Source organism: Larimichthys crocea, chromosome XX, assembly GCF_000972845.2.
Source record: "Larimichthys crocea isolate SSNF chromosome XX, L_crocea_2.0, whole genome shotgun sequence".
Classification (NCBI taxonomy): domain Eukaryota; kingdom Metazoa; phylum Chordata; class Actinopteri; family Sciaenidae; genus Larimichthys; species Larimichthys crocea.
In genome coordinates this window covers 8,685,140-8,711,669 of record NC_040030.1, presented here as the reverse complement: position 1 = coordinate 8,711,669, position 26,530 = coordinate 8,685,140, and the positions used below count along the sequence as shown (strand labels likewise).

At 41.3% G+C, this 26,530-nt stretch overlaps 1 protein-coding gene across 1 annotated transcript in view; it reads right to left on the bottom strand.

Annotated features, from left to right (window-relative positions):
- The window catches only part of plxna4 (plexin A4), a 212,906-nt gene extending 195,166 nt beyond the window's left edge, over positions 1 to 17,740 (bottom strand). Inside the window, exon 1 of the mRNA XM_027272145.1 lies at positions 17,215 to 17,740. The gene's annotated coding sequence lies outside the window, so the exon portion shown is untranslated. The remainder of the gene's footprint in view (positions 1 to 17,214) is intronic.
- Between the last annotated feature and the right edge of the window lie 8,790 nt (positions 17,741 to 26,530).

Below are 26,530 nucleotides of genomic sequence, written 5' to 3'. Positions count from 1 at the left end.
TGCATTAAATACACACAAACACAACAAGCTTACAGAGCAGGAATGCCCCCTCAACACACACACAAACTGGCAATGTACCTTGGCACCAACAACAGTACATTATGCACCCCCCTCCCCTCTCTCTTGCTACAACACTAGCAAAAACCAAATTAAACTAGAGCAAAGTAAACTGAGGCTTTTTCAGCCTGCCGGTGGCTGGGGAAATAAAAGCACAGGCCTTTGCTATCCAAGCATGCGGCTCAGGAAAAGCTGTAGCTAAGAGGGAACCCGAACAACAATGTGTACAGTACAGCCTGCCCTCCTTCAGGAAGGGGGAAATTAGCAAGGGACAGGGTACAGGAGGATTCTTGACTCATTATTACTATTTTGACAACCTGAACAAACACTTTCTCTCACACACAAATCCAATTATGTATTACTTGAGAGTAAGGACTAGAATGTAAACATAAATTAGCATAAATGTCTTCATACAGATAAAGACACAAAGTCAGTGCTCTCACAGGACTCTGAAACTAACATACAAACATGCAAAGACCCTTAAATAGTATGGACAAACATGCATATAAAGTAAGTATGAATATGGAAGTAGTACAACTGCACTTTATCCTGGTGGGTATTTATAAAATTAGCAGCCACTAACAATTATTTTCATCCTAACACAATAATTAAAATCTTCTTTTGGGGACAGCTTTTCAGGGGAATGACAAGCATTAATAAACAAATCAATGTGGCTGAATGCCATTATTATTAAGCACAGCAAGAGAAAATATGTATACGTAAAATAAAGATTAATTGTGCAGCCCTACCTTTCACACAAACACAAACTCGTAAACAGACAAAAATAGACAAAAACTTAAATAATGATGGAGTGATTAGGTGTAACACGCCTATCAGGCTAAGCTAACCCCTGCTGATAAACAAAACAGATGGCACGCTCATCTCTCTCAGGAAGGCAGCAGCAGAAAAGAAAAAAAGAAGGACAGAGAGGATAGAGAGGGAAGGCGGGTGTCCTTGGTTACATCAAGACGTGGATTAGCAGCATGGATTACTGTCACCAGATACCCTGTCTAGATCGGGGTTAGGAGGTCTAATCCACCACAGAGCTGTTGATATTATAAAGAAAGCCTCAGGATTGTACTGTCAAACTGAGTACATATCATATGAATAACAGTAAACGGACTGAGAGATTACATATGTAGCAATCAAGCCAGTGTTTACAAGCATCCACGCACTGTAAATAATACACTGTCTAATTATTAAAGCAAGTATTGTAATGTACAATTACAATACACTCACTCTCGTTTCACTGCTGGGTGAGAGGATGCAGCTTGTGGCAATGATAAGTGGCAGTTATCAGCGAAAAATAGGGGCAAAAATGTTTTCGAAGTATGTGTCCTGAAAAGATACTGTATGAAAGAAGCATAGCCGAGCATAGTCAAACATAGTATATGTAAGTGTGTCAAGCATAAACACAATTTCTGTGTCACACACATTTTCCTGCTGTCTGTCTCTTCTTTGTGTTCTCCTAAAGTGAGTCAGAGCATTTCAAAGACAGGGTCTAGGCAAAGATCCAACTGGACAACCCCTCTGGATCTCAGAGAAATAGCTGACATCTGCCTATCCCCTTTCCTTGCTCAATCTCTTTTCATTTTTTGCCACTCCTTCTCTTTCACCCTTTGCACATTTGAGACTTACTAATCCTTCTTAGTAGGATAGGGTTCAAACACACTCTAAACACATGCTTTGTGAATGTTTTGTGTGCAGAAATACTGTAATAATCTCTTCATCAGTCTTTGGTTACAATATCACTAGTAGTGTTACTACACTGCAAAGAGTAGGGCATGAAAGTCCTTGAGGTATACAGCACTCAAACAGTCCTTGGTTCCAAAGTAAGGTCACTCAAACACACACAAACACACAGGCAAACTCTGCCCACACACACTCTTGGCTCGGGGCTGGGCCATGGGTGCTGATGCAGGCTGAGACTGGTGGAGTGTGTTATCACCGGTGCAGATCAAGAGGCTCTAATGTCATTAGGAGGACTGTTGAAGAGCTACTGGCCTGCCATCAGCGCCTTGCTCTGATTGGGTTAGACTGCGACTAACTTCCTGAATAGGAGGGGCCTCTGCGTTTGACAGTGAATGGAGAGAGCCATTTACAGGGTGAACTTAATGAAGCTCTGGATTCAATTAGGATGACCGAGTCCCAACAAGGAGACACTTATTAGTGGGCATAGGGGCTGTAATCACACAAATGATGTTAAGAAAGTTATTATGATAGAAAGAGCTTCATCTACAATTATTAATTAGCTATATAAAATCAAATAAAAAAAAAACAATGCATAGTTTAAAGTGAAAGCTGATGACTGCTGCACAACTAATGATACCTCTTAATAGTACCATGAACAATCACTTCCTAAGATGGAGTGTTTTCAAAAAGCTTAAAAATTCAAATGTGAGGAAGGGCACCATCTTAAATCCCAACACGTCCTCCCTCTCTTTCTCTATCCATCCAGTCTTACTTCCCTGCACCTTCTCTCCTTCCAGCTCTCCCTCCACTCTTCTGTTATTTCATGAGTGTAAAATAAACCCCCAACTCTCTCTCCCCTTATCCCTGTTTGCCTCCCTGGCTCTTTCTGTCTGTCTCATCTTTGGTTTCCAGTAGCCCTTTTTCCTCTCGACAAAGTAATTAATTTTGAGTCGTAGTTTGCTTGAAGCTGAGCTGACTCTGGATGTTTTGCTGCAGTGTGAGAAACACTGAAACAAGACACGTCAGGGTGGTGTGCACTGTGTGTTTTGGTCAAAGAGACAGAAATGGCTTTTCTGTCTGGTACCCTCAAGGCAGGATTTTGTTGTGCTGCTGCTCAATAATTACTAAGGAAGTGCTTGTGTCTATTTGAAGTAGAGTCTCACTGTTACATTCACATGGCCAACATTACAGGCCTATTCTACACACATAGATACATCAATATCAGATCATATGTATGTGTATGTTTCAAGTAATTAAGAAATATTGTTGCCACAGTTATTTTTTACAGTACACAATATAATAAACAGGCATCCACACACATGCACACACACACGGTGTGACCTCTGAGGTTTTAATCTTCATGCAGTCAGATTCGCTGAGTTGTGGTAAGACTTGATTTCCAGCAAAGGTGACATCCTTCAAGCTCTTCTTTCACATTAGCTCTTCACTCTTCCTCCCGCTTTCCTGTCCCTCTCCCCTTTCCCCTGCCGCTCAGCAACATCCAAGCATGTCAGTACCACTGAAGCAGGTAATAAATCAGGAATTATAACACTTCATTTTGCACAGAGCACACTTTAGGCCTCCAATCATAACAGTGGTGGTTAGGTGAATAGAGGGAGTTGGTGAAGCCTCCTGAACAAGGATGGGGAGAACAAGCTAAGAAAGGATGGAGAAAGTAGTGTGTGTTAAATGTAGAAACTAAAGCACTATCATAAGTCTTCCCTGGTACGTCCCATCATTTTTAGTCTCTCTTATTTGAGGTGGCCTTTCAAACACAGCTACCACCACAGAGTGGTAAAATAACTTCACTTTGAAATGGCACTGGTGGTCATCACAAGCCTACAGCAGAATGGAAACCACAAGCATTAAGCAGTCGTAATGTTTATTGAGCTGTTTGCAAGGTGTTATGGTTTGTAATGCAAAGTATGATGGTGAGAAACGTGATTGGAGGGAGAAGACTGAACTGTTACTTGGCAAAGTGACACCACTATGTTTCACATTAATTCAAACGGCATGGGTTGAGGACAAAGGGATAAACTGGGGGCACAAAATGTGAGATTAAGAGTCATGAGAAAGAGAGAACAAATATTTCAATGTAAAATAATAGCAACAATGACAGATGGATTAAGTGTTTTAATAAGCCATGCCAGGTTCCCAGGTTTGTGCAACTGGAACATGTTAATGCAATTTCGCCATTATTAATCTTATAAATCACCTCACTTTTGCTGTTATGACAAGCCTAAATGTGTGCTGTGAAGAGGTTATATGGCAGGACATACAGACATACTGGCAGACACGAAACCCTCAGCTCAGAGCCTAAGGGAAGGGTGTAGAATAATTGGATAGCTGTGATCCAGGTTGAGACAAGCCCTGAGACTACTGGAAAGCACATGTAAAGTGTCACTATGACATTAGAATACCCTCAGATCTAAACCACTGCCATCATGGAAATATAAAAAACAAATGTGTATGGCTTGTATTTCATTGTGGCCACACAGAAAGAACAAAGGATCCCACAGAACTGTCAAATGCCCCACAATAAAATCAGTGTCACAGATGCACAACAGACATTTCTATTGTTTCCCTAAAACTTACTTTCGCAATATTCCACAACAGCTGTAGTCACCATCACATGGACTTCAAAAGACTTGATATAACAAGTTCCATCCTTTCAATTTTCCATATAGGAATCAATCAACAACACATTTGTTGTTTAAATAACCTTTGATAACCTCACTAATACCTACATACGTAATACATTAACTCAACTGTCTGAATACTGTGTATTTCCAACTGGTTACAGCTTGTGTGGCGCCAGGAAGGGAAAAAAAACAGAAAATAACATTATCCTGACATGCCAAAATGCCATCATCAGAACTCACCCTTTGACTAAATCACATTTTCTGGCTGAATTGCTGTAAACAGGATCAGACCTGCCCCGATTCAGATGTTTCGTCGTGACAAATAAAGCTGTTGATCACCGAACATTGACCCCACCGGCAGTTTCACTGTTTCTTTTTTCTTTATAATCTATAAATATTTGTTTCTCTCTCTACATCCTTTTTTCAGTGACCTGTTTGTATCCGCCACTTTCCCCATCTTCCTCTCTTACTGCTGCTGAACAGAGCTAAAAAAGACTTGACCTTTAAGATTAACTTTTAAGACATGAATGCTTGATAATTTAGAAGGCTTTGTGGTGATTACAATAAAATGTTAAACTGCCGCTTTAATTTTTCTTTGATCCCTCACTAGATGTGAGGTATGTGAGGTGTGCAAGTGTGTAGCCAAATGTGTGTACATGTGCGCTGTGCTCTGTACAAAGGACAAAGAATAAACAACTGGATGAAAAAAAGTCTTATTAATCCTTATCCCTTCCCATCACAGACACACACATACACAGAAACAACATGCACATCTGTAAGCCTCATCAGTGCAGTAGTTGATTTGGTTTGCTCAAAGCGCATGGATTACTGCTCTCACTAATCCATAGTGGTGATGAGGAGAGTCTTAAAGATCTTAGCTCCCGGTTTACTGTGCACAGCTGGAAGGATGAGGTCAGTTGACTGGCATGTCATGCCCTTTCAAACGGTTATTTCCTGTGTTTCTATAATTCAAGTTTGACTGCTAACTAAAAAATTTTTTAAACGATCTACCAATCTGTTGATTTTATTCAGGGAGAATCTGTGTTTCTCTGTCGAGGCATGAGAAGTTATTTTTCATACCTATAATCATACTGAAGTTGACCAAGGTTGCATATCTTTTCATTCACATGTGGTGGTTCTCTTGATAAATGAGGAAGGTGGCTGAAACAACAAGGACATTCTCTCAATGTCACTGAATAAAACAACGGCACAAAGTGCAGCCTCACAAATTACCACTGGGTTGAATCAACCCATCAGCTGACACAATGTCAATGGAAAACTGAACGCTCATTGGATTTCACTGGTGTTCATGAAGGTCTATTGTGCTCACACCCAGTGGATGCAGCTACTGGCAGTTCAGTCACGAGTCTAGCTGGGACGTTGATGCACTGTCATATACGATACAAGCATGCGTCTCATCTCTCATGTACCTCTCTGACTCCGTCTTGCTCTTAACTTTGTGACTGCCTCAATTAGAAAGAAAAATATGACCTTACTTCCGACTCGCCTGACTCTCTCTGTCATACTTTGTCATCCTGTTCACATGCCCATCCAGTGTAAATTACCTAAGTATAGGCCATGTGGGATAGATGGAAAATGTGGGACATGCTAGTGAAGACAGAATGTCTACACCTGCAGAGACTTGCAGCCCTGCGGTAATGGTCTCAGAAAACTGAAAAATGAGCAGTTTGACAGGATGTGTCAAAAGTACCCTTCCTGCTGCTGAGATATCCCATTTTTAAACATATTCAGCAAATGGTGCTGTATTATAACTACTGCTTAAGAAAGAGCAAAGACAGAAAGGGAGCGAGGGAGAGAGAGAGAAGAAACAGCTGGCACGACGAATGAGCAGAAGTGGAGAAATGAATGTCATTTCCCTAAAAAAGGTCAAAGTCATGAATCGATGCTTTCACGTAGTGGTGAGAAATTACTATAACACTAATGTCATTAACATAAGAAACAATGTTGACTAAATAAGCTACAAACTAAAGATCTTCACACTTCAATCCAATTATCCTGAAACACAGAACTAATGCTCACGTGCAAAAACACCTTTTTTGTCATTCTACTGTATATTGAGAAAATTATGTATATCTAAAGTGCTAGTATTAATATTGGCATGATGCCAGTAATTGCCATTAATTGTCAATAATTATAATAAAGAATCATCTTTGGGCTTGTTATGTAAACGTTGACAATATTCAATTGATGAGCCAAGTGATGCACCATGGCAGTCATTCATGCAGCAGAAGCATGGGGAACTGATGTCCTTTAAGGAGAATTTAAACTAAATACACATTCATGCAGATTCTGCAGCCTACATATTGCAGATGAAGGTGGTCTGGCTGAGGGTAATGCACACACTAACACACAGCCTACATGTGAACCTGTATTTCATTTTTCTGAGTGCAAAGCAGAATGTCAGAGCTCAATTGCTGCTAAATAAAAGAATAAACTGGCAGGTCAATGCAGGTGATGCCCTTGAACTGATGAAAGCATCAAACATCATCACATAATACTATCCAGATAATGGCTAAGTGAGTTTAAGATAAGGTCTTTAACAGAAGTACCCACACTTTTATTCATTTGGTTTGTGTTGAAATAAATGCACAACAAAACAAACATTAACAATTTGTGCTGTTGGAGTCTCTTGTTTTTTGTGGAAACTAATTCTATTCAAAAAAATAATGAAATGTGTGAGTATGTACATGTGTGTGAAAGGAGATTGTCTATTCAGCCATAAATCTGCACCACAAGCCTAATGTCAGCGTCATACTTGGTCTGTGATATCCTGGGGCACAAAGAGGCATCTGAGAAGAGGAGGAGGGAAAAGAAGTCTAGTGGGACAAGGGCCATGATTAAATGATTCACAGGCTCATAAATCCACTCTGTCATCATTCTGGAAGAAGCACCACACTCATTCACACTTTTTATCACTCACACACATGCATGCACAGATTACAAACCACAGGCAGCGTACAACGTCACAGGCACAAAATCCCCACTGCTACAGGATCCCTTTGTATATTATAGTGCCCACTACAGAAACATTAAATAATTTGTTTTTAACTTGTTTGCTGTGAGACGTGCAAATGTACAGACTTCAGATTAGAAACTTGAGTAGTGTTGCAGAACAGGTTCTGCGGCTGCTGCCATTGGCTCCTGTATGTGGTGGGGGGGCACTGGTTTGAGAGAGAGAGAGACACTACATAGACAAAACATGCACAAAACTGACTTGTCAACAGGTAAAGAAGCTATGACTTTTGCTACAGTTTTTCACGCTTTTTGTGGTTTACTTGTTCCCCATTCCATCTAAAAAGGAACCACTAACCAAGAACTTGTCCTTTACAAAGCTGAAAAACTCACTTTGGCTGCCAAAGAAGCAGTAGAGATTGAGAACAGGCTTTTATGCCATGTTAATGTCATATGGGACGGATTGCAGGACTGGGAAAGATTCCCATGTTAACAACTTGCAAGTGTTACCAAGACTGTTGTATGATTATAGAGTCGGTCGTGTGAGGATTTAAAATATGTGTGCGCTGACCACATCCACTAAATTTGGTTTTGTATTGACTTGCTGATTAGAGGCATCCATATTTGTTTGGTTTTTGGGGCACTTTAGGCCAAGCTGAATAGACTTTTTAATTTCCCAGTCATACTTGTGGCCATGAATGCTATTTACAAGATGAAAAAAAAAAAAAAAAAGTAAAAGCTGAATTTTTCTCCAAAGGATACCATTTTATGTATCGAACAGCAGATGTAAATTAGGTTAGGCAGACACAAGTTCTCCTTGGCTTTAAAAAACGGACAGTTTGACATGTACACTATAATGTGAAGGCTGAATTTAAGCGAAAAACATTCCTGAACATCAGCTTGAAATATGTGTTTGAGCCATTTCACAAACTGAGAGGGGGTAAACTGAGTTCAGGCAGGTTTACGCTCCATTACATGCATTTCCACAGCTCCTCCCTCCCTCCCCACTGTTTGTCTCCCCTTAAACTTCTCCTCTCCCTTTAACTCCATCCCTCAAAGCCTATGGCATAAACACATCAGACAAGCTTTCTAGCCAGCCGTCGCTCACTGTGCCAAGTGAGAGGATGCAAATTGTTATCCAGCGTTTTACCCCTCCTCTCTCTCTTCCTCCCTCTCCTCCACCTCCTCCACTTTCGTCTCTCCACAGTTGGTCATGGCTGTTTTTATACTTTGATTTTCTGCAAGCTTTACCTCATCGCATTGCTTTTTCCAGAGACATGTAGAAAAACCTCTTACACACACCGACTTACACATGGACACACACACACACACACACACACACGTAACTATCTGGTTGCCAGATTTGCCGGTGGGCCCACAACAACCCAATCAAAGCTCAGTTGGAAGGACTGCCATGACAAAGCAGAACGGATGGACACAATGAAAGGGGAGGGTGAAGGGAGGGAGGAAAACCTCTGTCAGAACTTGTGCTTTCTCCACTGTTACATTTGTAGGCTCAGACACAGAGAGAGAGAGGGAGAGAGAGAAGGTGGCCTTTTTGTGAGCTAATGGGGGGGGGGCTGCTTGATGCAACACAACAAAGTGGCTCACCTTTCCTCTTCTAGTCTGTCATCTGGGGATTGGAGTAGTGCTGATGTCTACAGCAACTCCCAGTGCTCTGTGTGGGAGGTGGCAGAAGGAGCTCAGTATAGAAAGGCTCACTACAACAGCCAAAGACTTAGTCCATAAAAATACTACTGGACATCTTTCAGTTTTTCGTTGATTTTTTTTCTAATGCATTCTCCCTGCTCTCTGCTATCTTTTCTATTTATATAGTGCCTTAATGATGCAATGACTAATTGACCGACAATTAATCAGGAAGTATTGCTAATTGTTTTAGCTATTTATCAAGCAAAAGCACATTGACTGATTCTCAATGTGAGGATTTTAGCATTCACTGTTTTTAAATGGTAGTACACTATATATATATATATATATATATATAATAATCCAAGGTAGAAAAATAAGCTATTTGAAGACTTACTGTGTGTAACAGGGCTCAACAGAATAACTGCCATTTTGATAAATTGGTAACCAATGGTTTGGACTATTTAATCATTTAAAGAATAGGGACTCGAAACAGCAAAACATGCACCTCATAAGAAATAAATGTTGCACTTCTTATATTTAAATATTGCAGTTAAAGTCAGAACTGTAACTGAACTACCCTGCACGTTCAATGGTGCATTTACTGGTGCGTACATGCAACTGTTTAGCAAAGCAAATCAAGTTGTTTGACTGTGAGGTGAAAAGTTCAACTAACCCAAAAATAAACTACAAAGTGTTTGTTGTGACACGTGCAGCTTATAACTACATAGAATCTTAGTTATTTGATTGAGGTGAATAAAAATGGAAACCGTATTTTCAGTTTTAAATGCTAAGATTTTGTCTTGCTGCTCTTATGACTTTTTCAGCATCTATTAACTAAATGATTAATCCAAAAAATCCAAGTAATTCATAATAATTGTTGTTATGCAGAAATCTGAAACAAGATGGGAAAAGCTGTTGCTCTGGGTATTATGAGCACCAAATAAGCCCCAAACTATACTCACAGTTCTTCAAATGAAGAAGACCTGCAGTGTGGCAGAGTGCCTCAAAAACAGTCATGGTAATCAGTGCTGAGAATGTCAATAAGTATCAGTGCCTGTCTCTCACTGCAGATAAAAATGTTGATAATGAATCTTCTGAGTCCAGTTACTGTCATATGAAAGGTCAGAAGTCCATCAAAGCATCAACCCATCACACCTCTTTAGTGCCTCCTGCTATTTTTCAAGGCAACCACAGCAGTGAAGATAATTTCTACGGAGGGGTTCTCAGTTGACAAATCATGTTGCCATAGGAACACTGTTAGATGCGTGGGTGGCAGGTAAGGATTGTGTGTGTCACTATAGTGGAAAGATTTAATAGGTCCTCCTTACGCTGAACAAAAATGTAAGCTTAAAAAGGCTGTAAGCTTTTCAGCCTCCAGTTTATCATTCTCTGCACTAAGAATCTGACCGAGAAAGGATGACACAAATCAAACATATGTGTCAGAGTTGAGGGATGATATCATGTGTGAGTAAACACATCCTGCAGATTCATCAGTTTGGGGAGAGACAGAGAGGTTTCCCAGGATAAAAGGCAAAACTTTCACATCCCAGTGCAGTCACCCTTTTCATTCCAAGTTTAATCACAGCAATCAAAAATCAATACCCGTCAGTGATGAAAGTCTGAGGCTTAACTAGAATAACAAATGAAACACGTTTTTATTCCAGGAGAGCAACAAATTTCTCCCCAGCACTTGGCGAGAGTTGGGCCCTGGCTAAGAGTCAATCACTGCATTCGCACAGACACAATCCATTCCAAATCCCATCAACAGAAGAAAAAAAATACTCAAGAAAGGCAAAATCCCAAACTCAAAAGGGAGTAGCACACAGAGAGAAGAGTAACACGGAAACCCAATGTAAGCCTTGTTAAATCTCTCTGTAACATTCCCAACGTTATGCTGCTATGTTATATCCTGAGGGGAGGGGGAGACGGGAGAAGGTGGGGTGACGCAGGGAGGGTATTACAGTAAACCAGATCCTCCCCACACCCCACTGCCTTCTGGCTATAGCGCAGCAGGGGTCCTCCCTGAGCCCGCTGTTTCACAATTACTGTGGTAACGTTGCATACTGATGCCCCCTGACACCACTGACACTCGGGCCAGACAGGAAGTATGAGAGAGAGGGGACAAGAAAAAATGTGTGTGGGGGGGGTGAGACATATCATTAACTTTAATCCTCTGGTCACCCCAACAGAAGACCCCTCCTGCCAGGAAACAACGTTATACTGTAAAAATATAGTAATCAAACATGATTCTAAAATTCTCAGTATATTATATACTGAGTCAACACTAGACAGCTGGGCCAGTCTTACAACGGTCGGAAAACGCTTGTCAGTCACACTTTACTTCTACAGACTATTCTAAATAACACCAATATTCCAGTCATTTTGCATGGCAATTTTAGCAAAACTAGACAGCCTAATAAAATGTTTCTGTGTGCGTTTAGTGAAACCTTTTAAAGTAATACTGGTGTCCTTTTTCTTATTATTGCTATGAGCACTTACAAAAGTCACTAACCTCTTTCACCACCTAGCGCTGTGAGCACTAATCCTCTAGTCAAGCTGAAACAAGTTACATTTTTCTGAAACGCAGCACTTCATGTCAACACAGAGCTCCTACAGCCCATAAGGTTAGAGCAGGGCTGGGTTGGTTGAAGTGTCAAGAGTAAACATACTACTGTCAACAAAGTGACATTAACCTCCATTACTATTACACTGCAGAGCTTAGTGCTTGAGCTGTGGACTCAGTCATAACATTATTCTAGTACAACACATTAGAAAAAAAAACTCTCGCTACTGGAAAAAAAAAAAATCAAACATTTCAGGAAGTGTCTGCACACTGTGACCCTGTGGGATGAATTACAAGCCAGTTCATATGATAGTTGTAGGTTACATGATGAATATTGAGAGCTCTGAGGTATTGTCTGATATGGATTAATAAAACGTGTGGGCACGCATGCATGCATGCTTGCTTAAGCATGCGTGCCCATGCTTCTTTGCGACAGACAGGATGAAAACAGAATTAGAGGCCTAATCCTTGCGTGGACTTAAGGCGTCGACGCAGGAGCAAATAAGAGCAAGAGGGGGTAAAAAATGCCCTAAGACCTTCTGCAATTTTCTCATCATTTCATGCATCTCAAACAAAACTAATTTACTGCACATCATGCTCGGCTTGGCACACACAAATATAAGAGCCAATATGCACAGCGTGTCACCTGCCACTGCATCAAAGAGCTGTTTATGTATCAGACTCATGGCTCCATATGAATCAGAGACCTGGAAGAAACGCTTAAAATGGTTTTATCAAAAAGGAGCATTCTGGAAAACCCACTGATATGTTGCTGCCTTTCCACCCTGATTCCCATCTAAAAGAGCAACACGCGTGTCTCTTAACTTTATACCCTGCCATAGGTTACGCCAATGTCACAACAGTCGGGACACACAAAGACACACACATAAAGTTATGTGCATGGCAGCGTAGAGTGAGACAGAAAGATATCTGACGAGAGAGCTAGAGGCAGAAACAGTCACACAGAGCGAAGGATTGAGAAAAAGATGAAAGCATGAGAGAAGGCTGGAGGGAGGAAATAAAATTGGTACCACTGTGATATAGTGGCATGTACGTGTATTGGTCCCCATTATAAAGGCACGTGACAGCTTAATAGGACTCTGGCTGCCAAGAAGAAAAAGGAGTTCTTAACAGCAGGATATGTGTGCACATCTACACACACACACACACACACGTACGTATATATACATATATATATCTTCCCTGTGGGCGTCACGCATATTATATATACATATATATATCTTCCCTGTGGGCGTCACGCATATGCGGAATAAACTATTCAGAGGAGAACAAAGGTTCTTAATAAATTGGACAATGTGACATGTATTGATTTCTCCCCATAGAATTCACAATGCCTATTGTTTGGGGATCCTCACTTCAGATCTCTGCTGTCATTGCTGTGGCAAACATCAATATGCAACTCTGTGGTGCATTACCAAAGGGTTAATTACATACTTGTAAGCAATTACTCTCTTAATGTAGCATAGAATCCTCCCCCTAAATTGGAATTTAGATCAAAACTAATCAAGCCGTCAGTGATACCATCTTTCTAACACAGTGTCAAGTAAAAATGTAATAGACTTTGAATCTTACATGTACATCAGGCAGCAGGCTTGAAGCCTACTCCAAGGTCAAGCCCAAAGAGCAAAGACAACAAAGACAGATGGGGCTTAATGTGGCAAGAAAGGTCTAAGACAAATGTATTTGAATGACTATAATTTAAAAATAATGTAATCATACTTTAAATTGTTAAAGCTCTCATCCTAAACAAAATAAAAACTTCTGATTTTCCGAACAAACTGACAAACTCTACACTTAATTGTGGCCTGAAGCCGTTGTTAAAGAATCATGTGTCTAACTGTCCTAAAATATGGGAGACAGATTATGGCTGGAAGAACAGTTGGTGACACAGAAATACAATTTGCAGTCTTCTCTGTGGTGTTTGGTGGCATAGGAGAGAGGAGGTGGGGCGGGGGGTCTAATTGGACACTAGCCTGCGTCTGGTAGTCCTGTCACAGCCCAGAGGGGTTTAAGTGTGTGTGTGTGTGTGTGTGTGTGTGTGTGTGTGTGTGTGTGTGTGTGTGTGTGTGTGTGTGTGTGTGTTTGAGAGAGAGAGAGACATCAAGTGAGAAAGGGAGCAACAGAAAGAGAATGAGAACAAACAGAGGGCTCCATTCAGATCCAATCCACAGACACATCATTCAGTCTGACATGACGATACATCTCTGTGACCAGAGTATTCGTATAGGGCCTCGCCAGGCCAGTCACAGATGCATCATTCACACCCACACACGGACACACAAGCACACTTCTTGCTGCGTCTTGCCTACACTGCTACCACGCATTTATATCACTATGGAGAATCTTTCCAAGATTCCCCATTCATACTCATTCATAGTTTTCTGCTTGACGTGAACACATTGCAAAGATTTTCTGTGGAGCTTATTCGTCTAAGTGCAAAGCCCCCAAACTGTAATGAACGTCTTTACTGCAAAGGCTGAAGTGAGAGTTTATCCATTACCAAGCCATAATATTGACAGGGCCGTGCTCTGCAGGTCCAAACTCCAACCTTGTAGCCGTAACATTGGCCGACAGAAGGGGAGTAGTATGTCAATGTGAGGTGCTTACAGGCCGATAAAGGCTGCTGTTCCAATTCCTATAGGCAGGAGTTGATGGACAGCATGCAGGGAGAGAGGGAGAGTGGGAGGGAGAATCGTAACGGAGGGATACTGAGTGGTGCCAAATGCTCTTACAGCCTTTAAGAGTTTAGAACTGAGCTGAATATTGGTGAAAGGACAAGGAGCCAAGACACAGATGAGATAGGATCATCAAACTGCTCAGTGACTAAATGTGTTTCCCTTGAGACCTTGACAGCAGCAAACCACACACACACAAACAAAGAGATATACACATACTGCAAGTCAACAAGCACACAAATTAGAATAATTCAGGAATGTGTAGAGATACACATTAACACGGACAGTCTAGCGAGCCTGTCGGATACTGTCACACTGACACAGACAAGCAGAAGAACTTCAGCCTGCAGGAACTCTGCCCTGTGAGTGAGCTACTCTGCCTCACAGATGCAAACCACACACAGTTAGCAACTAATAAACCACAAATCTAATAGCAGCATCTGATGTTTGTTTGATAAGTTTAAGTCATAGCACACATCTAAATAAAACAATCAAAATGAAACTGATCTAGTATATGAGACCGATCGATCCACTGCACCAGCCTGTGAAGCCACACTGCCCCTCATGGTTTTTCAAGGATATAGCCTCGTCCCCTCAGCCACACTCTGTTGAGCGTGCACTAAACACAAGTATGTAAGCCTTTTGTTTGGCTTTTGGAAAAATATGAACCCACACAGCTAAAAATGTGTCATCAAAGTGCTTGCGAGACCTCTGTGCAACAACAACAACACAATGGTGTACATTAAGCATAGAGTCATATCAAACAGCGTTTGGAGGGGCGACACTGAATTGATGCATTGAGTCTAGAGTGCAGGTGGAGAGAGGGAGGGAGAAGCCGGCAGAGGGGCTCAGAGTACTGAGTGTGGCTGCTGTACTAGGGATCTGTATTTTGCATAGGCTGGAGCAGCTGCTTTCTGTGCATGAGGTGGAAGAGAGGGTGAGAGGAAGAGAAGTGAGGAAATAAAGAGCGATGGAGCAGGAGAGAGACAAAGTCGTATTTGGAATCAGGGACCTACACCACATTACATGGTTGAGACTGCACTCTTCCTTCCCCTGCTTAAAGGTCGAGAAATCAGCTCAGGCTCCAACAAACTATCCCATTCAAGTAGAGATGACACGGATGCCAGGAAATGACACACAGATACTCTCTACCAAAGGGGATGATTAACCTTCTGTACAACTAGGATGCAGGCAAAAAACCAATGTGTTGATTAACTAAGATAGTGTATACGGAACAAATGGATCGTTGTCCGACAGCGCTGACCCTAACACTTAAACATTTAGCATTGAGGAAATATTACTCATCATTGCTCATCACCATGTCTCTCGGCTTACTCCATGTGACGTGGCTCCAACACACGGAAAAGTGCGGCGCAGTCACAAGGACGGTGATCTATGTGAATGTTGTCTATTCAAATACCTCTGAATCATCTCAATAAATGAAAAACACAGAATTTGTTTGGTTTTGTAAAAATCTAGCCTAGTGAGTGTATTGTTTAAATTTGCTCTAAGTCACTCAATATTCTGAAAACAGACCACAGCACAACTGGGTCCATAATTTCCTGATTACACTTGAATGACATTTAGAAAAAAAATAGGGAAGTGCACGGGCACAAACACATCCACAATCCTTCAGATATTTTTAACAATCTGGTAAGAGAACAACTTTATGCTTCATTTATTCACAGCAGGTCACCATAAAAGGACAATATAGAAATACCATGACTTAACTACCAAGTCACATCAAACTCTAATCTCCAAAAACCTATTGAATACCAGAGACTAAATCCCTGTGGACGCATTATCTTTCAGTGATTTTTGTTAACATGTTTTATGTCAAGCCTCGCGTTCAAGTTCAAAAGCTTTGAGAGGAGACTGGGGTATCTTAGCGATCCTGGACGACACACACGGGGAGAAATGCGTCTCCTACGGTTCATTTTGCATCACGCATTTTCAACGAATTACAACTGGCAAAATTAAAAACGTGTGGCTACGCTCAGTTATAAAAAAATCAAGTCATACACTGGCCATAAGGAGACATGGATGAGGAGACAGCGATCCGGAGTAATAAGTAAACAATTTATAGGAATTGTGCAACCCCGATATTACAAATAACCTATTTAGAAAGGTTCTTCGTACTACCATAGTTTCATGAATAGTTTCAGGCTACGTAAAATCAATCCAACGTGCATCCCTACAGATGCAGGACATGCTCCGAAACCCGCATGGATTAAAGAACTTTTCCAAAAATAAATAACCACGCTGTGTTCATCGCTCTAACTCACAATGTTTCCCCATCAGCCGTCATCATCAATTTTAATGTCATAGAACACAGCAGTTAAGCACCCTGACAAAACCATGTGCAGCAGAATATCAGATAGTAGTTTTGTCCATTTCCATGATTTAGAGCCGAGCCACGACTCAAACCCCAATTCCAGTCCAGGAGGACTACACGCCACTACATGCTAGTCCTACGCGCTGGGTTTATCCCCGAAGGCACTGCGTAAATCCGACGCGGAATCCCCGACAAATCTTTCAGTTTTTAACCTTCAGAGTTTAACGCTGCGAGAGGAACAGGCACAATTTGGGCATGCAGCTCTCTCTGGCTTACAGTGGATGAAGGGCATATGAAGCGCCAAACGTGGAGAATCCAGTCATTATAGGGTCCCAAGTTGAGAGAAATAGCAGGTCATTACATTTTTTCTACAATTCTCCCCGGGGCTAGTCATACGATCCAAATGGACAGGTTCGAAATGAAACCCGCCCGAGCGCCGGAGTGCGCAGAGCGGGCTTGGCGCAGCTAGAACAGGTGCAACACGCCTCCGTCACCTGGCTGGTGCAGTGGCAACCTCACACCCAAAACCTGGCTATAATGGCATCAAGGCACTCGAAAAACAGTCCTGTGGTGGAAACTAACGGCGTGACAAGCCTCGTTTCTTACCTGTAATCTATGCAGATATCACTTCACAGCCGCATCGACACTGCGGATAAGAGGCACGTCCAGAGCAATCCCCAACTCCTTTTACTCCCCCCAAAAATGAGAAACGCTTAGAATAATGTTATATCCTGATCAAACGGCTTGTCCACTTTAAATCCCCGGTAGAGGTGTAGAGAGAAGGCGACTCCTGCACGGGAAAAAGAAATAGCAGCAGACTTCCAGCAGCATCCCCGATCAGCAGGACTCTAATACGCCGCTCTGAGCTCTCTGAGACCCGCGAGCTGCACCTCCCATCCCCCGGCGAGGACGCACTTGGTATGCCGTTGGAAAAGCCGCTGCGCCGTATGGGATACCGCAGGAGGCTGTGCTTGTGTGCGTGTGTGTGCGTGTATATGTGTATGCGTGTGTGCGTGGAGAGAGCGTGTGTGTATAGATGTGACTCAGTGCGGTGCTCCTGCTCAACTGAGGTGCTGAGGGTGCTGCAGCGGAGTGCGAAAGGAAGAGAGGGAGTGCGGGAGGGACGGAGAGGGAACGAGGGAGAGAGAGAGAGACAGAGAGAGAGACAGAGAGAGAGAGAGAGAGAGAGGTGCGCTGCCTCGGAGTTTGCAGCTTCGCGGCGGATCTTGTGGCTCGGGAAGGACTGAGTCGATGGCGCGTCAGCCAGTGCAAGAAGCGACTGTTTTTTCTGTTTTACCAAGGATCCCGAATCGCCCACAGTAACATCTCGGCTCTGGAGGGGGCTGCGTTTTGGTTACATTTACAAGACTCTGGCAAACACCCTGAGCACAACACAAACCAACAAACCCTTTATTACCATGATCACGTTTATGATTATGGCTTTAAAAGCAGCCACAAAGTGCCATTTGAGGTGAAACAACTCCAGTAGTGTAGAGCGTTTAAAGAATCATTGAAAAAAAAGTTGCACTGACATTTCCACCTTAAAAACAACAATATGGCAGAGGATGTGAGATTAAACAGATCTTATGCTTTGTTAAAATAGGAGGTTTTATGCAAGGTTTACGTAATGCATCCATGCCGCTGAGAACAGGATTTGGCAATGCCAAAGGGGAATTTACACAAAGACGCTACAATACCGGGGTGAAATGATCAGATCATCGGATTTGAATATCTAATCGCAGGATCATTTAAAGACAGATTAGGCAACACAGCAACATAATTATGACACTTGCATAGTTGTAGGGGATTAGAATCTGCATTTTTGTTCTTTGATGATCTTTTAACATGCTTCAGGAGTGTATCCTCCCCCCCACACACATTTTTAAGCAATTAATATTCTAAAGACCTAATTATGTAATCATGTCTTTAACGAAATAAGCAGTGTGGGGGTACAGGAATAATGCTCCCTTTTTAAAAATAAAATAAGCTATTAAGCCTTCTTATCTACATATGAAAACAATTCAAAACAAAGCCATCAACATCTAGTAAATATTGCGCACTATGCTGAGGCAATATCAAGGTTTTATTTATTTATTTCCATCTCATGAGATCACTTCCAAATTAAGTCCTGTAATATTAGTATTTCAAACAGTGACATGATGGAGGGTCTGGGAAAAACTAAAACATAAACAACTTTATGAAAATTTGATAATGCGCCCCTTAACCCTTACCTTATATCCCTGAACCTTAAAGAGTGATAACCGCTTGAGGTGGTGTGTATGTGTTGGGGGGGTCTTTTGGGGACGTGTATCCGTGCCTGCTGCAGCATCTCTCTCTCATTTATCCCCCTCCTTCTCACTTCCAGAGGGTTTCCTCGCTTTGAAACACTGCATCAGAGCCCCACCTACAGGCCAGAGAAACTTTACAGCTACTGACACTGACTAATCCAAACGGAGGCAGGGTGTCTCACCGGCTCTGCAGTGCTCTGTGACCACAGCTCATTTCAACATTTTTCTTGCACCTTAACCCAAAAGTCCATGACAACTGTACAAACCCTAACTGTTATACAAATGGTGCACACAAACATCATTAAACACATTCAAGTCAAGCGTCTACATTAAAAACCTGCTGCCTCAGAGAGTATTCATGCTAATTACTTCAGTCCTGTAAGATAATAGACTTCCCAGCTTTTTTCCACAGCAGTCATTTTGACATGAAATAGTAGGTAAACACAGGTGTTACCAACGATACTAATTAGGGTTGTGGTACATTCAGGTCAAACAGAGCCAGGGTGCTGCTGTGGTGCATGTTAGCTCACTGGAAACGACTCTGCTGCAATAAATAGGACGGAGCCTTAATTAGTTAATCATTGGAAACACCTGCGTTGACCCAAAATGGCTGCTGTGAAAAAGGGTCTATTGCAGGAATATCGGTCGCCTATAGCTTACTATGTATGGCCACTGCTCTCTTGAGTGGAGGGGGACTCAAAACCTGAAAGTGTGCTAATTTTTAAAAAGGCTAAAAATAATAATAATAATTAATAATAGGGTTCATTTAGTTTGCATGCAAGCTAAACTTTACCAACAGGGTGCTGAAGTGACGTGCAAAGATTAGACAATTTAAAACCTCACTTACCTTTGAATATTTTCCACAGCTGTTTATCGAATAAGTAAAACCCGGCGTTTAAATGCATCTCTGCCACAAATTTAAACTCCATTTAAGACGTTTTAAGTAAAAAAAGTTTAAGGTTTAAGCGACTTAATGATTGTAAACAAAGAGGATGCGTCACAGCACCAGTTCGCGCCAGGTAGGGGGGTCACGTGACTGTAATCTCGCGCACCTGTGTTCTTTCTGCCTCAGTGATTAACAGCTCACACGTGGAGCTGTTGCTAAAGAAATATATACTGTCAAATTACCACAGCAGTACATTTGACCACATAATTGGTACTTAGCCAGGCTATAGCTCAAGCATATTGATTTGTGTAAGAACATTTTAATTCAAACAGGCCTGATAAAAATGTATAAATGAGCCTGCACACATGACTTTGAAAGTTTTTCTTCTTTGCCTTTAGGTGTGTTTAATTATTTAGAAAAACTTCATTCCACATTGTATGCAGAGAGGCTGTGGTGGCTATTAATGGCTTCAGTGGTACATACAAATTCAGCCTCATAAACTTGGTATCTTTGGATAAAATAAAAATAAAAATGGGACTTCTACAAGAATATAAAGTAAAGTGCTGTGGGTGTGAAATGCTTCGCCAGACTGGACAAATTTGCAAAGATGGACACACTGGTGGGACTGGAAAAGCACTCTGCTTCTTGACAGGGTAACACTTCGTAGCTGTTTAAAAATCAATACAAAGAATTGGCTAAAATGGCTTTTTTACAAACAAGTCAACACATAAAAACAAACAAAAAGGTTTTTAGTCTAACAGTCCAATGTCACCTCTGAGGAAGACTGACCTCTTGTAAATAGATTCACACAATAAATCAACAATACCTGTGTGTTTGGGGGGTGGTCGCTATTTGCCCAAATCTCTCTCTTTGACAGGTCATTGATTTCAGCATGTCAGCTCTGTGATCATTTATTATACTTTGCCTGACAGACTCTCAGGGCATCTCTTGAAGTCATTTGAAGGATGAAAATGCATAGATATCAACAGACCAATTGGCTTCATTTAATTATTCAACACAAGCGCAGAGCTAAATCAACAGCCTGTGGATCTCGATATCAGATAGCTTTCAAAGCACAGCAAATCAATAGTGCTGCAATCTACAGTGACAATAGTAATTCCATGAAGGGTCAGGATCGCATGACCTTATGAAATTAATGTTAAGGTCACAGGTCCATGGGTAAATCAAACATGCTCGGACCAAATGATAATGGGTCTGTATAATTATGTTTTTTTATCAGCATCCATCCTATCTGTGTGCTGCATGGGCGTACATTAATTGAATCCAAGGACACATGGGTTTGTGTTGATAGCTTAAACACACAAGACTGTTTTGACTTTACAGCACACTTAAATATATAGATCAGATGAGTAGGACATTTGTATGCATGTCAGGCATGGTGTTAAAGACAAATATTTTAATGTCCACTGTTGTCTCTGACAGTAAAAACACCATACAGTAATATTGATGCCAGTGACCCTTTAGGTATGATAAACTTCATGATAATTCAATGTCTTTACTTCTAGTCCAATAACAGTTAACAAAATGTGAGTCGATTTAAGGAAAGTTTTAAATGTTGGTAAAACAATCTACCACAAGTTAGTCTTATGACATGACATTTTCCTCAGCAGATGGAGTTGCACAGTTGTCATTGAATTATAGATTGAAATCTGAACATTTAAAAGTCTTGGAAACAGCCATTGGCAAAATCACATCCAATAGGGGTTAGAGCTTTCTTGGCAGATGAAGTTGTCCAGTTGTCATGGGATTGCACATATTTCAATGACCATTTTCCCCAAGTTGTCTCTAAAGTTGAGATTAAAAGTTCCTTTTTGTAGTTCTCCCATTGTTTGTGCATATTTTTTGGACAAATTGAAAGCCTAGTTTTGGATTAATTGTGCATGGAGCCTAGATATAAAACCATATGGTCATCTTACTGAATTGCAAGTATGAGAGAAATAGCAACAGGGCATGCCAGGTTACTGTTGTACATGTATACAAGTATAGATTTAAACGTTGGTCTATTAGGAGTTCAGTAAATCTTTCTCTGCCGTGTGAAAGCCGGTGTCTGCGAGGGCAGAGGAGAAGAAGAAGATGCTCGCTCTGTGTTGGCTCTTTATTAAAATGCACTGACCAATCTGACTTCCCCATTTGTCTTGCAAATGAGATGATGACTTATGGAGGCAACATGAATAGCTTTGATGAAGCCTCCTTTTTAATGCAGTCAAGTGGGTTGGAGGGAGGTGCGTGTGTGTGTATCTGTGTGTCTGTGTGGGTCCTGTTGCCAGCTGGCACGGTGTTATTTCAGCAGCTCTCCTCATCTTACCGAAAAAACCATGCATGTGTGTGCGTGAGCGTAGCTCCGCATAAGCCTGCGTCACATCCCTGTGTCCTTTTGAATTAACTCGGTGAACCCCTTTAAACACAGCTGTACATGGTTTATCTTAAGCCTGTGGGGATACAGAGATCACCCCACAGTGGTAGACTGTTCCCGGGGGTCTTCCCCTTTCCCCCCCCACAAGCCCCAACACACACACCCTATACATACACTGTATCACCCACATAATAGACATTCATCACACATCTGTCACTGTATATCCCTCAATGCAGCAGACTGCTAAATCACGCATACAAAGCGTGTGTATATCCGCTTTATGGTCAATTTACAAGTCATTTCTATCCTGGGGATGATAATATTTATGAGCTGCCAATAGCGATGCCGGATTTAGTGTGTCCATCTTCATAAAAGTGTCTGCCCATTCCCGTCACTCTCTCAAAGGCTTATTGCCTCCTGGTTTAAATCACACTGAAACACTGGAGATGTCAGTCTCATCCATGATATCTCATTTTCGTAGAAAATCTATTAGCGTGTCGCTGAGCTAATGAAGTTTTATGTGCTGTATGGACGCAATGAATGACACTCTGATATCCCATTGATTTGGATTGTAAATAGGGTTTCCATTTTCTGTCTGTTTTGTGAGCTACTGGATAGTAAATTATATTGAACCTGACATTTCTGTATACGTTGTGTTGTGTGGTGTGTGTGTGTGTATGGGCGGGTGCGTGGGGGTGGATGGACTGGTGTCTTGAATGTGTCACTCAGTCATATAATTAGTTAGTTTGCATATTTATGACTTACTGCCTTTTCTGTAAATGTGTGTTTCAGTTTTTATTCCATCATGTCCTGTGTGTGTTTATTCATCCATGTATCATCTAGATCAGCCTCCCCATCAGGCTAGCAGCTGCTTGTCTGTCTGTCCGTATAGCTGTGTGCATGCATGTGTGTACATGCACACCACACACTCCAGGGCCAGGTGAGTCAGTGTTTTGCCAGCCATTTCTCCAGAGATCCAAGCTCATGTCCATGGAGATCCAGACCATGCCACCCCCACCGTGCCTCGTTCTGTCCCCCCCAGAATTAAACTCTTCCGTTGGGATGGGTGGTGCAGATGGTCAGGGGGCTGGAAACTGGGGACACATATTATACATGCAAAGTGATAAAATAGAATCAGGCTCAAAATTAAGAACACTTTGTGTGAGCATGTCCTATATCTTTAAAAGACTACAAATAATGATACGCCTGTGTGACAGGAAATAACTAGTAAATAATCTCTATTTGTAATCCGGAGAACATCACAGAGAAGCAAACACAAAAAACTAAGCTACAATTTTCATATCATGGTAAATTTGAATAAACAGCACAATATTCACCTTGTTGCTTTGCTTTGCACTGGCATTGTCAACTGGTGGTCTTTTTGCATGTTGAAAAGAAGCAAGGGGGAACAGATGCTCTGTGATGGCCCAGTGGCGCCTTGTAGCCCACTGTTGGCTTGGTGTGTCATGGCCCCAAGTCCTTTTTTGCCGCCAGCAAAATGATAACAGCGTCTTTGTCTCTTTCACAAGGCAAGGCAGACTGATAAGGACCAAGCCAGACCATCCTATGTTAGAGGGCACTTGTATTTCACTCATCTATGCTCCCTCTTTTTGTTACACACAAGCAAACGCACACACACACACACACACAAACACACTGATGGTTCTGGGAATCCATTGCTGTGGTTTGCGGATATAATCTATCGACAGTATCTTTCACCAACTTGACCAGGAGCTTTCAGCACAATATCGACTGGCACTGTTCCACATTACACACCATCACTATTCCTCTTTCCATTTCCCCTTTGGAATGCATCCATTTGCCAAATTAAAGTGTGTGTTCATAACCTCTATCTGTAATAGCTTTACTTTGCTGGTCCGAGTCTTTAGATATGTTGTCATGTGGATATTTATCTGCTCTGATATTCTTGGGCTTAACTCAATGGGTATTTCTGAGGATGTTTTTGTGCAGTTTATTTTGGGTCCTGTGACCTGCAGTAAAACCATCTTCAAAAAGCAAATATAGCCCTCTGCGCAAACTACATTCAGCATACATGGACATGTCACTTAAAATCAGCCTGAAATGTGTCGGAATGCATCATGTTAAATATTCAAAGACAGGAAAGTTTCTTACGGACATGACAGCACAAGAAAATCAAAGACCCAGACACACAAAGGTTTGCTGCTTGAAACACATGGATGGAGAAACTGAATGATTAATCCCCCTCTTCCCCATAATTCCTCCATCCTTGGGCTTCCATCCCACCTTCTCCATGGATGATGGTGTTGCTGAAAAAATGGCATCCTTTAAACCTTCACTGAACATAGATTAAAATACATGCATTTTACCATATCCATGTACACGATGATATGTGATGAGTACCACTAATAAGATGAGGAGGGAGGACTAGGAACGGAAAACATTATATTACCCACAAATGTTATTTTCCCTGTTAATTGATTGAACACGGCGGGAACACATTTACATTTTAAATTGATCATTGTCTTCCAAGTCTGACGGAAGAGCTGTAAATGGTGTAATTATGCATGCATGAATACGTGCCATAAACACGCCGTGTCATTACACTGTATGTGTTACCATAAGCAATGAGTGACAGACTATATCATATTCATTTTGCATGCAGGTTTTGACAGAGGGACCGCAGCACTTTGTTAACAAACACAATAGCTGAGAATGCTCTGGCACGTAGATAAAACGCTACAATGCAGCAATATTTGATAATATTTTGCACCAAAGCTGCAAATATATGAATGAAGACAAAACATCATGTTGCTATTATCTGTCAGCGCTCAATAACAAGAGCACAACACACACAGACAAAACACATCTTTGATTTTATAAAAGCAGCGTGAGAACAGATAGAAAAATGCAGCACATCGACACATCCAGGGGTGTTTGTCAAACAATATGCAGAAGAGCATCTTTATTAAAAAAAAAAAAAAAAAAACCTTCAATGGCTGCCCAAGATGCAGCATTTGTTGTTTGTACGTGCAGTCACAGTCACTGAAGAAATCCCCTTTAATGCGTACATTCTGGATCTACCCTGCCTTCGCTAATCCTTCATTGAATTATTTGTACTGTAGTTGTAGTAATACTTTATAATCCCTCTCTGAGTTGCTTGTGATGTTTCTACGATAAAAAAAAAAGCAAGAAAAAGCACCAAGCACACAAACCAAAACAGTACACTGTATGTATCCAAGCTTGCATGTTTCTAATAAGGTCAGGGAGAAAATCCATTCTGATCATTCCACAATGACATTGCAGTAGAAACAAATTGTTCAAACGGTGTGTAAGCCTTTGGTGAATAGAGTAGAAGCAAATGAGGGTATTGTGTCATAAAAGCTGAGCCTTTCCCGCATTACTAAGCCATTACTTTTAAATTTCAGCTCAAAAGAAACCATAACTTGATTTTATCATAGCAATTTTACTTGCAGATGGAGATGATGTGCAGCAGTAAAAGATGAAATGGATATTTCAGTCTACAGTTGTGTCACAAATAAGGGGTTAGGAAATAGCTTCATTACAGCTTTCACCGCAGAAGGAATTGTGTAAACTGGTAAACAATACCTGCCAGAACCAACCATACCACACAGCAGTTTAGTCATGGGCATCTGATGATACTGGCACTGCAATCAACAAAAACACATATTTAATACACCTACACAGACGAGGGACATACAAACACATGGATGTACATACAAATCCTCTGTATCCAATGGAAATGTCATCAATGTACAAAGGGAAACAGTCACACTAAAGGATATCCACTGCAATGCAGGGCTGGCATGGAGGGTGTAAAAGTAATTTAACCACCTTTCAAATTCTAAAATAGCGTTACTGCAACACTTCCAGAGCATTTACACATACTTTACACCTGTTAGAGCGCTTAAAGTGGGTAACCTCGCCGTGCTTCTTTTGCAAATTCTGCAATTCTTCGATTTGCTTCCACTGAATCCTGTGAACACAGAGCAACCATCAACCCACCTCCCACTCGTGTTACACAGGAATTAAAAAAGAAGTGAACCCGCACACACAACGTTCACTGATGCAGATTCAATGGAGCAGACGGATAAAAGACCCCAAAGTAAGTGGCCAGCTATCAGCCATTATGTGAGTTTTTTTAGATCAGTGTTGTTAAGTTAAAACAACACATACTGAGAACAAATGTTATGGTGTCATTTCGTTTTAGCAGATGTTTTTTTTTTTTTTTAATCCAAATGTGAACTAGAGGGTAGATCTCACCAGCAAAATTTAAAACCAAAAAACTGCTACAGATCCCAAAATGACTGACAGATCATTTAATTCAGGAAATAACACAGCACAAGATCGGAATCTAAATTATAAATGTTTTCT